This window comes from Triticum urartu, chromosome 3 (genome assembly GCF_003073215.2).
Source record: "Triticum urartu cultivar G1812 chromosome 3, Tu2.1, whole genome shotgun sequence".
Taxonomy (NCBI): domain Eukaryota; kingdom Viridiplantae; phylum Streptophyta; class Magnoliopsida; order Poales; family Poaceae; genus Triticum; species Triticum urartu.
Window position 1 is genome coordinate 206,689,053 of NC_053024.1, and position 10,150 is coordinate 206,699,202.

Here is a 10,150-nt window from a genome sequence, read left to right on the forward strand (position 1 = left end):
CCCCATCGATCGACGTACCTCACAAGTTATGTCTCTCCTTTCTCTTACAAAGGGCGATTGATCTTCCTATGTAGTTACGTCTGCTTACCACAGCCACATCGTCCCCCCTCATCATTCGTGCATGCCTCCTGACCCGTCTCTCACACCCACGTGCACAGACAACAAGCAGCCATCTCCTCTCTTATTGATATTGCGGGCGTGCCCTCCGTTTGTCTAGCAAGCCTATCCCACCATTTGTTAGAAGCAACTCCACTACCACCCCCTCCAACACTCTAGCTCTGTCTCTCTCCCAACCTTATTCATCTCCTGCACATATGCATGGATGCCGATCGATCTCCCTTAATACATGAGGCAGATCGATCTCCTTAATACATGAGGTAGGCCTCTCTCCTCCTCCACACATATACCAGCCATTGTACCTCTATAGTTAATTGGGCCTCCCTCTTCCCCCACCACACACCGATAGTCAAGCGCTGCAGGTGGGTATCCATGCCACAGAGACAAACTGCACATGTCCCATCTCACATTCCAATAGGCCAGCCACTCTATATCTTTGACGTGGGCACACACAAATTCGATGGCACTCTTTATCGATCGCGCGCGCGCACACACACACACACATCATCCATATCTTCGATTCTATAGACACCTCAAGCCGATGATACCTCCACTCTCTTCTCGTGGATTGCCCCCTCTATATATATGTTATATCCAGGACTCTATTTCACACATATTGCATATGTTAAATTTTTTGATTAACCCCCCCAAAAAAACTCTCAAGAACCCACACACTATATCTCTCTAGGTTTGTATCTCTCTCACACAACCCCACGTAGGTGGTGTACATATACAAGAAGAGAATAGGTGCACCGTGCACGTACTCACACTACATGCCCAGCCACACCCGCGCGGGTACATGGTGGAGCTCATTTCTTTACGAAATGGCAGCCCACGTGCTAATTTGAACGCCTGTAGCGGTTGTTTACCTAGGGAGGTCGTGTACCACGCGTGCACGAAACAAAGTTCGACTTGACGCATTGCCGCATTATTTTTAAATAAAGTTATAGCGCTCAATGGCACGTACACAGAATATAAAATGATTTTTATGGAGGAAAAGGTAGTCCGCTCTTCAGAGTATCTCACACAAGGCTCCGGTGGCCTCTCTCTCTCACCGTTGGTCACTGATCCGGACACATCCCGTCCGCCGGGGGAAAGGGAGTGCGGTGGCCCCTCTCTCCCACCGTTGGTCACTGATCCGGCCGCATCCCGTTCGCCGGGGGAAAGGGAGTGCGGTCGCCTCTCTCTCTCTCTCACCGTTGGTCACTGATTTGGCCGCATCCTGTCCGCCAGGGGAAAGGAAGGAAGTGCATCGTTTCTCCGTTCGACGGTGCCGAGGCAGCATGTCCCGATCTGCGGTACACGCCATTCTCTCTGACCAAGCTCCGGCGCGGCAGGGCCTACGCCACCTGCTCGCAGATTCCGCCCGCCGCCGCTCACCTAGTTACATCCCGACGACCTCCAGGTATCCCCTCTGGCCTTGCTCCACTGCCCGTTTTCCCACGTCGCTGCATGTGGATCTTCCATAGTTCTTTGCCCAAAACGTAGCTCGTCCGGCATACTTTCCATATTGCATTCTCGTCCTCACGCCGTTTTAGACAAACACAACCGTGTTGTTATCTTCCATTAGGACAAGGAATATGCTTCTTTTTTGTCGTCGCATGTGTCATCAACTGTTATTGGCCAGTAAGTTTCCTTTCTACCTCTTTTTTGCAAACAGGGCTATCCATTTCACCTTGTTGCTATTGCGACCTTTTGGTGAACTGCACAAATCACTTTTTTCTTAAGAGTGTTTTGTGCAGTTGTACTAAAATGTCACACGGGCAATGTCTCTACATTTCAGTGCGACTGCACAAAGGGAGATTGGTTTTGCTCTATCCTCCTCATCCAACTCCGAGCCTAATCTTCTCCAACTAGTTAGTCTTAAGAGAGACCGCAAAGGTGACCGGCTTCTATTTGTGTGTTTATTGTTTCATTAGCAGTCCTCTGTTATCGTAATCACACTTGATATCTTTGGAACATGGACGCTCAGCTCTATTTTAGTGGAACTGCACAAAATGATCGGAATGTTGCATGCTCCAGACAGCTACTTTTTTTCCCAACATGCCTTGTTGATTTAGACAGAGTTGGGGGGACGTTGCTGCCAATGAAAGCATGGATCAATTTTAATTTAACACCTTCTCACAACTTTGTCTTCAGTTGTGATGTAATTATTAGCTCTGATCTGCTAATAATTGACATGCATTAGCAAGGAAGTTAGTTTTTTATTGTTTCCGAAAGAGCATCGATGGCAAGACACGCGAAACAAAAGCTGAAAGCTCACACCATTGTACAATTTCATGTCGCTGGAAAATTATTTGTATAGTACGTCAATTATGTAAAAAAATGATGGAAGCTTGATAGCATTGCCAGAAGCCTCTTCATCATCCGGGTCCATGTGCCATGCATGAAATTATACTCCTTCGTTCCTAAATATTTGTCTTTTTACAAATTTCAAACGGGCATATTTTAGAGTGTAGATTCACTCATTTTGCTTCGTATGTGCACTCCCTCCATTCCTAAATATTCTATTCGTCTTAACAGAGATTTCAACATATTTTAGAAAGACAAATACTCCGGAGTATATTTAAGAACCGAGGGGGTAGTGCACAACCGCATGGGAGACTCAGCCCGGTCGTTGCGCCGCATTAATAGTGAGTAATGAGCAGTCAAATCATAAGCCCCACCTTTCCCACTGTAAGTTGCTCTGAAGAAGCAACCATCAATACGCTCTTCTTTGGCCCTGTTTGGATCCCTAAGTTAGAGTTAGTTTTAGTTAGTTGGGGCTCAAATAACCCAAAAGTATCCAAACATGGTGGGTTAGTTTCGGTTAGTTGGATCCAACCCACCCCAAAAAACTAGCCCACACTAGAGGAGCTTATTTGGGTTAGTTCTCCTAGGCCCACTAGAAAAAATAGTAAAAAAAGTTATCCCTCTCATTCAAACATGATCCAAAGTAGTCAAATGATTGAGAAAGAATATTTATTGTCAATCTAACCCTACCATCCAAACAGCTCTTTGGTTAGAGTTAGTCTAGGGTTAGTTTAAGGTTAGAATCTAACTCTAACCTCTAACTGAGTTAGAGTATCCAAACAGGGCCTTTTAATCCGATCATACTACTCCATCCGTCACTGTTTATACAGCACGCTTCAGAAAAAAGAAAAACAAATCTGTGGGACCAAGGTGACTAGCGATCGGCCTGAAAAATAGCATTGGTAGTTATAGCACGGCGTCTATTACTAGAGGGAATAATGCGTACACACATGCATGCAGCGCTTCCACCCCGGGTACACACATGCATGCACTCCATAGTAGTACAGTACATGGAGAGAAAATTGTGGACTTGATTGCAGAGGGAGTCCTGGATTAGGGGGTGTTCGGATAGCCGGACTATGCCTTCAGCCGGACTCCTGGACTATGAAGATACAAGATTGAAGACTTCGTCCCGTGTCCGGAGGGGACTTTCCTTGGCGTGGAAGGCAAGCTTGGCGGTGCGATATTCAAAGATCTCCTACCATTGTAACCGACTCTGTGTAACCCTAACCCTATCCGGTGTCTATATAAACCGGAGGGTTGTAGTCCGTAGGACAGAATCAACTCCATACACAATCATACCATAGGCTAGCTTCTAGGGTTTAGCCTCCTTGATCTCGTGGTAGATCTACTCTTGTACTACCCATATCGTCAATATTAATCAAGCAGGAGTAGGGTTTTACCTCCATTGAGAGGGCCCGAACCTGGGTAAAACAAAGTGTCCCCTGTCTCCTGTTACCATCCGGCCTAGACGCACAGTTTGGGACCCCCTACCCGAGATCCGCCGGTTTTGACACCGACATTGGTGCTTTCATTGAGAGTTCCTCTGTGTCGTCGCCTTCAGGCCCGATGGCTCCTTCGATCTTCAACAACAATGCGGTCCAGGGTGAGACTTTCCTCCCCGGACAGATCTTCGTCTTTGGCGGCTTCGCACTGCGGGCCAATTCGCTTGGCCACCTTGAGCAGATCGGAAGCTACGTCCCTGACCATCAGGTCAGGTTTGGAAGCCTAAACTATACGGCTGACATCCGCAGAGACTTGATCTTCGACGGATTCGAGCCACAGCCAAGCGTGCCGCACTGTCTCGATGGGCATGATATAGCTCTGCCACCGAACAGCGCCGTGGAGGCCGCACACGCACCAGTTTTGACCATTGATTCGGAACCTACCGCGCCGATCGAGGATCAGCGGTTGGACGCTGCCTCAGGGGCTGTGATCTCAGAGGCGATCGAGCCGAACTCCAGCCCCGCGCTCCGCACGGCCCGTGACTCCGAGGAGCCGGATTCCTCTCCGAACTCCGAGCCCCCCGCGCCCCTGCCAATCGAATCCGATTGGGCACCGGTAATGGAAGTCACCGCAGCGGACATCTTTCAGCACTCGCCCTTCGGCGACATCCTGAATTCCCTAAAGTCTCTCTCTTTATCAGGAGAGCCCTGGCCGGATTATGGTCAGCAAGGATGGGACACGGATGACGAAGAAATTCAAAGCCCACCCACCACCCACTTGGTAGCCGTCGACAATTTAAACGACGTGCTCAACTTCGACTCCGGAGACATCGACAGCTTGGATGACGATGCAGGAGATACCGACGAACCAACGCCCATAGGGCATTGGACAGCCACCTCATCTCACGACGTGTTCATGGTGGACACCCCTAAAGGAAGTGACAACGAGGAAAAAGGGGATGGGACGAGAGATCGACCCCCCGAAAAGCAATCAAAGTGTCGACGTGAGCGCCGACCCAAGCTCCGCCTCGACAAAAACCCAACCATAGAGCAGGACGAGCCGGTGGATGACGAGCAGGCCTTTGAGCAACCGTCCGTATAAGGAAACACGGATAGAGAAACCGAACATCCCTCCTCCGGTGAAAACGGTGACCTCATGCCGAATAAACCTACGGAGCAGAAGAATCTCCACGAGAGGCTCGTTGCAACTGCACGAAGCCTAAAGAAGCAGAAGCGGAAGGTAAAAACAACGGAAGACGCACTTCGGATCAGATGGAGTAAAGTAATCAATACCACAGATAAGTACGGCGATAGTCGCCGCACTAAAAGCTATCCAAAAAGAAAGCTACTACCTGAATTCGACGAAGAGGCCCTAGAGCCCTCGCATTCAAAAAAATGAAAAAGCCACACGGTCGGATAGACGACCCCATAAAGCGGCAAGCGGTGCCGCACTCAAATCGGCATGCGACCCTCTTAAGGATTCGCATCATGGCCCAGTCAGGTCCATTTACGGGCCAAGAAATAAAGCTCTCGTAAGCAACGCTATGAAGCCATCATCAGAATCCGGCACACCCAGATACAGGGGCGCCACACACCCTCTATGTTTCACCGATGAGGTCCTGGACTATGAATTCCCAGAGGGATTCAAACCCGTAAACATAGAGGCATATGATGGAACAACAGACCCTGGAGTCTGGATCGAGGATTATATCCTCCACATACATATGGCCATAGGAGATGATCTCCATGCCATAAAATATCTACCCCTTAAGCTTAAAGGGCCAGCCCGGCATTGGCTTAAAAGCCTTCCAGAAAACACAATTGGAAGCTGGGCAGATCTCGAGGATGCTTTCCGAGCAAACTTTCAAGGGACCTATGTCCGTCCCCCGGATGCAGACAATCTCAGCCACATAACTCAACAACTCGGAGAATCAGCTCGGCAGTTCTGGAATAGATTCCTCACTAAAAAGAATCAGATAGTCGACTATCCGGACGCTGAAGCCTTAGCAGCTTTCAGGCATAATGTCCGAGACGAATGGCTCGCCAGACACATCGGCCAAGAGAAGCCAAAAACAATGGCCGCACTAACAAGCCTCATGACCCGCTTTTGTGCAGGAGAGGACAACTGGTTGGCAAGATGCAGCCCCAGCAATCTAAGTACATCCAAAACTAGGGATGGAAACGGAAAACCGTGATGCAACAAGGACCGTCGCTGGACTAAGGACAAAAGTCTGAAGAGCACAGCAGTCAATGCCGGATTCAAAAGCTCATGACAAAATCAGGAAAAATCGCCCCCCAGGATAACAGGGACGATCCATCCAACCTAAATAAAATCCTGGACAGGATATGTCAGATACACAGTACTCCCCGGAAGCCTGCTAACCATACCCACAGAGACTATTGGGTTTTCAAACAATCCGGCAGACTCAATGCCGAACACAAGGGGCTCGACACACCAAGCGAGGATGAGGACGAACCCCAAAAGCAGAGCACCAGGAAACAAAGGAACTTCCCACAGGAAGTAGAAACAGTGAACTCACTTCACATAACAAAACGTGCGGCGCCCATAAAGGTATGCACCACACGGCCAAAAGGGTCCTGCCACTGGTTGTCAAAACCGATCATCTTTGATCAGCTAGATTATTCTAGAAATATCAAGAATGTAGGCTAGACTGCCTTGATACTCGATCCAATAATTGGCGGACTCAAGTTTTCAAATGTCCTTATGGTCGGCAGCAGTGGACTAAACCTGATATATCAGGATACAATCCAGCTCATGGGGATAAACCCAGCAAGAATCCGTCGCAGTAAAACCTCCTTTCAAGGGGTAATACCTGGCCCGGACACCCATTGTACGGGTTCTCTCCGGCTCACAGTCACATTCGGCTCTGTCGATAACCTCCGCCGCGAAAAGCTGACCTTCCATATCGTCCCGTTCTCAAGTCACTACCAAGCACTACTGGGACGCGAAGCTTTCGCTCGCTTTAACGCAATACCACATTATGCATCTCTTACGCTCAAGATGCCCGGTCCGCGAGGCATCATCTCTTTGAAGGGGAAGCACTAAAGTGCGCCTCCACAAGTGGAGGACTGTGTGGCCGCTTTAACAGCCCCACAGCAAAATGGCGTCACCGGCCAATAAACTTCGAAATAGGTTATTCAAGACCACGAACACGGATAGACGAGTTCGGTGCAAAATCATCATTGATGCAGGCCTAGAAGCCATATACCCCCGCACTAGGGGCTCCACGCATATACAATAAGAGACAATAAAGCTCAATCTCATATATCTTACTTTATACTTTGCTTATTTTAAGCATTTCCGGCGCGACCCATTTTAAATGCAGTTCCTCTCTTTTACAGACGAACGTCGTGCGACGCCCGTCCAGAATACGGCACAACGGAGACACAGGCGCAGACGTGCAGTAGGGACCCATTCTAAAGGATTCTTTTTAGATTAAGACCCTGCGTAAACCTTTTTTACTGTCTCTCGTTGTTACACATCCCCTGGTTTTTTCCTTTCCGTTATAACCAAGGAGGAGGCTGGCGTCTTGGCATGTGGCCACGTCAGAATTTTTGCACGTACCTGGACACTACGGGCTTTTTTAATAAAGAGTGTTGTTTTGCCCGCACTCATAAAGACCGAACACCTTAGGGAGTGTTCGGCGTCGCGAGTTTTGGCACTATATGCATCAGCTCCGAATCATGTCTTTGGTCAAATGTTGGGTTGCCCGGCTCCTGAGTTCGGCTACCTTATGTTCCGCTCTATCGGCTAAGGTAGCACCAGGAGAACTACTGCGATTGTGCCCCCGGTTCGGCCAGGGCGAGCACCTCAGTAGAGAAAGCCGAAAACTGACTGCCATGATGTAGCGTGAGACTGGTCAGCCACTCGATGACCTATCGGAATCTATCAGATTCCTCCGCTTTAACAAAGGACCGCTTCCCGGTCAGGCACATACGTGCCCCGAATTCAGACGAGCGCAGTTGCCACAAAGGAGCTACCTAAAGAGTCTCATTGTCAAACTCCTAAGGCTAAGTGAAAGTGTTAAAGCATTATAGTCCGGTTGCCTGGCCCGCTGTGCTATCACCTCCTTTGTAGGACCAAGACGTTGGATTAAGTGTGAAAATGCGTCTTGTGCGAGCACCCCCGCACTATGTGCGTGGGGGCTGAAGCCAACGACTGCCATCTTTCAGATATATATATATATATATATATATATATATATATATATCTTAAAACGGCCGCATAGAAGGTGTTCAAAATACTTGAAGGCACAAGTATAAAAAAGGCCACTACAGTCTATCAAAATATCACTTTATAATTAGTGCCTTCAAGAACTTCCTGAAAATAGTGCTCGGAGGGTAATCGGCTTTGGTCCGAATCTCGGGACGCAACAATGGTGGTCTCCATCTCTGCCCAGTATGTCTTAACACGGGCAAGAGCCATCCGTGCGCCCTCTATGCATGCTGACCTCTTAATTGCATTTATACGCGGCACCGCGTCAAGGAATTGCTGCACCAAGCTGAAATAACTCTTCGGCTCCGATCTCCCCGGCCACAGATGATCCATGACGTACTTCATGGCGAGTCCAGACAACCTATTCAGTTCGGCCCATTGAGCCAAACGATCATCCACTGCCAGTGGACGCTCTGGATTATGAAACTGCGACCAGAAAAGCTTTTCCACTTCGCAATCTTTCTGATCTCGAAAGTGTTCGGTCGCATCAGCGGCACTTGTTGCCAAGTCCAGATAGGTGTCCTTCACACTCCACATCCGGTCCAACGGAGCAAACTTCGGATCGCAAATCTTCCTCCGCAGCATAAAGGGCTTTCCAGCCGCAATCTGTTCGGCCTGACGCAACTCCTCTTTCGCAGCTCTCGTCGCAGAGCGAGCGTCCTTGGCATCGGCAACGGCCTTCTCTAAGTCTGTCTGTTTCGGCTGGTCTTCTTTCTCAAGAAGTTCGCAACGGTCTGCAGCGCTCTTTAACTTCTCGGCCATCTCGGCCAGATCCTCTTTGCTTCGGCAGTGAGCAGCCTCTTCGGCTCTCAGCTCTTCAAGGGCCTTCTTGGCAGCCGTATCGCTTTTTCTGGCTTGCTCCTTAGCTCGGGCAAGTTCTGCCCTAAGATTCTCCACGGCGGCCGTACCATCTGCGTCAAGCACACATGTTGTAAGACACTGACATGAAGCTCCTCTTACCTAATGCTGCCCGAAGAATTACATACCTTGAGCCTCATCAAGCCGCTTGTTGACAAGCACGATGTCGGCATCTGCCAAGTCCAGTTGCCGCTTTAGTTCGGCCAAATCATTAGTCCAACTTGATTCCGGACACCTCGCCACCTACATTCAAAGGCGACATCTTAGACCTGGGATTATGATCCTCTACGTGCCGTCATTTCTTGACAACACGCAGAGTCTCAGGGGCTACTATCTACACAGGGCGCATCTTATTTATGCGCAACTGACAAAAGTGTACATTATCTAACGTACCTCAAAACCCGTCAGTAAACTTTTGACGGCCTCATACAATCCGCTTTTCGCGGATGAAATCCTTCCAATCACCGTGCCCATCAAGGCATGGTTCTCTTCTGAGATAGAAGCTCGCCCCAGCAGAATCTTTAGTTCTTCCGGCCGAGCACCAGACGGTGCCGGACTTGTCCTATGGCCTCTTTCGAAGGCCGGACGCGGAGGACTTCGGGGGGCCACACTGCCACCTTCCATCCCCGCCGGATTCGGAGAAACCCTCCGCGACGACACCTCAGGGTCGCCCGCCTTGCTGGGCGGCACGGCAGGGGGAGGTGTTCCGCTCTCCATCATCTCCGGAAGAAGATCCCCCGAAGACGAGCTCTGCCGCGAGGGGCTGAGGTCCGAGCTACAAGGTAAAATTTCGGTTAAATCTTCTCAGATGCAAAATCAAGAATTTCTCTCATCCCTCGAAAAGAAAATCTTTTCTCCACTTACGGCTCGCTTGAGGGCTGATCCCCTTGAGGGCGTAGTCCGGCCAAGGAACTCCCTGGCGTCGGACCCTCTGACGAGGATTTTCTCCCCCGTTTTGAGGCCATGGTTTCTAGGTCGTCAGAGGCGGCTCTCTTCTTCCCTTTAGGAGAGGAATTGTCGGTTCCTCCCTTCGGAGCAGCCTCCTTCGAGGAGGCCGTAGCTTCCTTGTCCTCCCCCTCCAAAGGCATTATCTCCAGCATCCTGACTAGCATAGGATCTGGCCTGGTTTCAGGAAGGGGAGCCGGACACCTGATCAGCTTCGCCTTCGCTGTCCACTCCTTTTTGAAAAAAGACAGCTCTT